Here is a 5,000-nt window from a genome sequence, read left to right as displayed (position 1 = left end):
TTGCCAGGAATGTGCGCAGGACCTCGTCCGAAAAAAACTTTTCTGATTCCACCTAGCCTCATCGCTATCTGCCTCTCAGACGACCAGAGACCAGCGTGTGGTGGTTCCATGGTGTGGTGGTTCCATGGTGCAATGGTTAGCACTCTGGGCTTTGAATCCAGCGATCCAAGTTCAAATCTCGGTGGAAACTTTTTAACCTCTTAACCTTCTCCAGAGCGTCGGCGCACTGAAGCGTTTTTTTTTTTATTTAGTTCAAATATACTATCAGATTTAATGTTATACCTTGACAAACTATACATCATTAAAAAGATATAAGACTCAAGATTCAGTATTTGACCACTATTGTATTCTGAGAAACTTATAGTGACAGTTATGTCTTAATTTGTGTCAGGAGTTATGAAATGAAAAAAATGAGTCGATACCTTTAATATGAATTATGAGCGTCAGCTGGTCCATTCATAAAAAACACTCCGTGCTGTCGTCATGACAGCGATTCACAAAACAACGTCCCTGAAGGCTTTTAGCTCAACAATGTGCAGATGTGGAGAAATATTGATATATTCTCATAGATTCACATCATATTTCTATAGACAGGAATAATATTTATTGAATTTATACCCAAATGCGTCGATGTAATCATAATGATCGCTTCTTACTGAGATGTGCTGTGTTTTCCATTCATACCAATAGCATGGGGGCGCTATTATGTCCAATAAAAGTCCATATATGGATCATGAAGAAGACCATAGTCATGTGACATTCCAGGACGTCACTGAGTGATACAGAAAGTACAGAGATCGCTGTAACATGCAGATAAAGATGTTTTGAAGACAATAAACATGATTGCAATGATATTTGAGTTACCTGTGTTCTTCAAGCCATGCCAGGTATTTCATAATAATAGATTATATTTATAATGTAATGCTAATCGATATAGATTTCATCATCGTTCAGAACACTAAATAATACATTTTCTGTCTGATTTTTTTTTATCTGAAGCCAAGTTAGATCACAGAAGATTATTTAAAACACTAGACTTGCGTTATATAGTGAGTTTGGAGCGCAAACATAGTTTTAATCTCATAAATGGTCGTGTATTGATGGTGTGCTAAGCTAACATGCTAGCGAGCCCAGGCGCACCTGCCACGAGCAGTTATTGTTTTATGATTTTTTTCTAAATAGGAATGCTTACTGAAATGTTTCAGTGCATTTGATACCAGTTTCAAATATTTAGTGAGAACTTTGATAAAAGAAATTAGGGTTTGAAACCCTATGAATAGCTTGTGAATAGCCAGTCGTTAGCTATAATGCAGACAAAAGAAATGCATATTTAGAGCCATAATAACCAGTCTGGAGAGGTGTAAATGTGTGCAGGGGAGACTGAGACTGAATGGGGCACCACAAAACAATAGAGACAATAGACTGAATAGATGACTCAGAAGATGACTAAACATCAGTTTGCTAATAGAGTCTAATCAAAATAAAGTAATTTGACATGATCTTGAAAAACATTTAACTAAATACAGAGCTTTATACTTATCATTTTCAGATTTTAAATATAAAATGGTCAGACATGTGGCTTTAGCTGCAGTGCATTTCTAGATTGCTCCAGGGCCAACTTCAATTTTATTTTCATGAAGATGTTTCATAAAAATAAATTTCTAATAACTTTACAAAACTTTGAAGCTATTTAAAATTGTTTTTTTCATTATGACAATAATTAATTCTACATTTACAATAAACAACCAGGTGTCAGCTTTCAAATGAGATCATACTTGTGCTTTTAGTGCAAAGGGTTCATGAACTGTATCTGTTTCAGTTTGTGTATGTCATTTCTGGGGATTTTTCAAAAGTGGGCTTGAAGCTTAACAGGTTAACTTGTTTTGCGGAAGGGCGGGAAAAAACAGAGCTGATGCGCAACTGCTGATGTGGCGGTGAAACTGAACATCCCTTTGAAGTGAGCGTAAAAGGGCAGTACACCGCATGGAGAATGCGGGCATCGATCCCGCTACCTCTCGCATGCTAAGCGAGCGCTCTACCATTTGAGCTAATTCCCCTCGACGATGTGGTGAGAAGGTGTCCATCCCACAGCATGTGTGAAAGTGCTGCAGCGTGGTTTCCAATGCCCACAAAGCAAAGAGACCGTATTTCCTCTGTGTCGGCAACTTTGCACTGGCTACCGTTTAGTTGTACATTTAATTAAACCTGTGTGCTTTAAGCCTTGCAAACGGAAATGTTTGCGGCCAGGCAGCAGCAGGAAGGATGTGTGTGTGTTGGCTCGTTGGTCTAGGGGTATGATTGCTCAGTTGCCTCGTGTGCAAAGAAGACAGCGGGTGTTATGTGAGAGTTTACATCAGCTCAAGTTTGCTGTGGCGCGTGCATGGAATGTTCATGTTTTGTTCCGGGTGGTGGAGGCCTGTGTTCCAGAGAGGTCCTGCTCAAAACTCCTTTTAAAACACCATCGAGCATCTGCAATAGCTTCCGACTTTGATCGAATGTGGATTTTGTTCTCATAAGGAGGGCACCAGTAACTTGTAACCTATCAGGCATCAGGTCAATCGATTTGGCATACGCCCATATGTACTAGCGTTTTTTGTAGGTCAAGTTCCGGTTTGACAGACCCGAAACGGAACTTTAGCTCCGGGTTGTGATTGTGCATATTACTGGCCTGCTCTACTGGGTGAAATTGTATCCCCCAACAACATATATGGCTTAAACAAACAAAGTACACTCTGAGCCTGGCTCTAGGCTTAACCCTGACTTTACCCGCGAGACGCTATGCCAAGCCTGTGCGAAATGTGAGGCTCCGGATGACGGGCGCAATTTAGGCACGGATAAAAACCGCGACCAGCCCCAAGCAGCTCACAGCGGCTGCCCGGCTAGCTCAGTCGGTAGAGCATGAGACTCTTAATCTCAGGGTCGTGGGTTCGAGCCCCACGTTGGGCGTATCTATTAGCGTATCTACTCTGAATCCAGCGATCCGAGTTCAAATCTCGGCGGGACCTGCTTCTGCCAAGTTTGCTGTGGCGCGTGCATGGAATGTTCATGTTTTGTTCCGGGTGGTGGAGGCCTGTGTTCCAGAGTGGTCCTGCTCAAAACTCCTTTTAAAACACCATCGAGCATCTGCAATAGCTTCCGACTTTGATCGAATGTGGATTTTGTTCTCATAAGGAGGGCACCAGTAACTTGTAACCTATCAGGCATCAGGTCAATCGATTTGGCATACGCCCATATGTACTAGCGTTTTTTGTAGGTCAAGTTCCGGTTTGACAGACCCGAAACGGAACTTTAGCTCCGGGTTGTGATTGTGCATATTACTGGCCTGCTCTACTGGGTGAAATTGTATCCCCCAACAACATATATGGCTTAAACAAACAAAGTACACTCTGAGCCTGGCTCTAGGCTTAACCCTGACTTTACCCGCGAGACGCTATGCCAAGCCTGTGCGAAATGTGAGGCTCCGGATGACGGGCGCAATTTAGGCACGGATAAAAACCGCGACCAGCCCCAAGCAGCTCACAGCGGCTGCCCGGCTAGCTCAGTCGGTAGAGCATGAGACTCTTAATCTCAGGGTCGTGGGTTCGAGCCCCACGTTGGGCGTTTCTATTAGCGTATCTACTCTGAATCCAGCGATCCGAGTTCAAATCTCGGCGGGACCTGCTTCTGCCAAGTTTGCTGTGGCGCGTGCATGGAATGTTCATGTTTTGTTCCGGGTGGTGGAGGCCTGTGTTCCAGAGTGGTCCTGCTCAAAACTCCTTTTAAAACACCATCGAGCATCTGCAATAGCTTCCGACTTTGATCGAATGTGGATTTTGTTCTCATAAGGAGGGCACCAGTAACTTGTAACCTATCAGGCATCAGGTCAATCGATTTGGCATACGCCCATATGTACTAGCGTTTTTTGTAGGTCAAGTTCTCACAAAGCAAAGAGACCGTATTTCCTCTGTGTCGGCAACTTTGCACTGGCTACCGTTTAGTTGTACTTTTAATTAAACCTTTGTGCTTTAAGCCTGGAAAACGGAAATGTTTTCGGCCAGGCAGCAGCAGGAAGGACATGTGTGTGTTGGCTCGTTGGTCTAGGGGTATGATTCTCGCTTAGGGTCATCTCCTGTTAACCTGATTCCACCTAGCCTCATCACTATCTGCCTCTCAGAAGGCCAGAGACAAGCGTGTGGTGGTTCCATGGTGTAATTCCCCTCGACGATGTGGTGAGAAGGTGTCCATCCCACAGCATGTGTGAAAGTGCTGCAGCGTGGTTTCCAATGCCCACAAAGCAAAGAGACCGTATTTCCTCTGTGTCGGCAACTTTGCACTGGCTACCGTTTAGTTGTACATTTAATTAAACCTTTGTGCTTTAAGCCTTGCAAACGGAAATGTTTGCGGCCAGGCAGCAGCAGGAAGGATGTGTGTGTGTTGGCTCGTTGGTCTAGGGCTATGATTGCTCAGTTGCCTCGTGTGCAAAGAAGACAGCGGGTGTTATGTGAGAGTTTACATCAGCTCAAGTTTGCTGTGGCGCGTGCATGGAATGTTCATGTTTTGTTCCGGGTGGTGGAGGCCTGTGTTCCAGAGAGGTCCTGCTCAAAACTCCTTTTAAAACACCATCGAGCATCTGCAATAGCTTCCGACTTTGATCGAATGTGGATTTTGTTCTCATAAGGAGGGCACCAGTAACTTGTAACCTATCAGGCATCAGGTCAATCGATTTGGCATACGCCCATATGTACTAGCGTTTTTTGTAGGTCAAGTTCCGGTTTGACAGACCCGAAACGGAACTTTAGCTCCGGGTTGTGATTGTGCATATTACTGGCCTGCTCTACTGGGTGAAATTGTATCCCCCAACAACATATATGGCTTAAACAAACAAAGTACACTCTGAGCCTGGCTCTAGGCTTAACCCTGACTTTACCCGCGAGACGCTATGCCAAGCCTGTGCGAAATGTGAGGCTCCGGATGACGGGCGCAATTTAGGCACGGATAAAAACCGCGACCAGCCCCAAGCA

General features: G+C 44.2%; 3 non-coding genes across 3 annotated transcripts; 2 read left to right on the top strand and 1 right to left on the bottom strand.

The window, feature by feature from the left end:
- Positions 1–1,984: 1,984 nt before the first annotated feature.
- Positions 1,985–2,057, bottom strand: trnaa-agc (transfer RNA alanine (anticodon AGC)). The gene has a single exon. It is a non-coding gene; the product is annotated as a tRNA-Ala (tRNA).
- An 816-nt stretch (positions 2,058–2,873) lies between these two features.
- Positions 2,874–2,946, top strand: trnak-cuu (transfer RNA lysine (anticodon CUU)). Its single transcript has one exon. It is a non-coding gene; the product is annotated as a tRNA-Lys (tRNA).
- Positions 2,947–3,527: 581 nt separating this feature from the next.
- trnak-cuu (transfer RNA lysine (anticodon CUU)) lies at positions 3,528–3,600 on the top strand. The gene has a single exon. It is a non-coding gene; the product is annotated as a tRNA-Lys (tRNA).
- The last annotated feature ends 1,400 nt before the right edge of the window (positions 3,601–5,000 follow it).

The sequence above is a fragment of the Rhinichthys klamathensis genome, unplaced genomic scaffold (genome assembly GCF_029890125.1).
Source record: "Rhinichthys klamathensis goyatoka isolate OS25496 unplaced genomic scaffold, OSU_Roscu_1.1 h1tg000176l_1, whole genome shotgun sequence".
Lineage (NCBI taxonomy): Eukaryota > Metazoa > Chordata > Actinopteri > Cypriniformes > Leuciscidae > Rhinichthys > Rhinichthys klamathensis.
The sequence above is the reverse complement of the archived record's forward strand: the minus strand, read 5'-3'. Positions and strand labels throughout refer to the sequence as shown.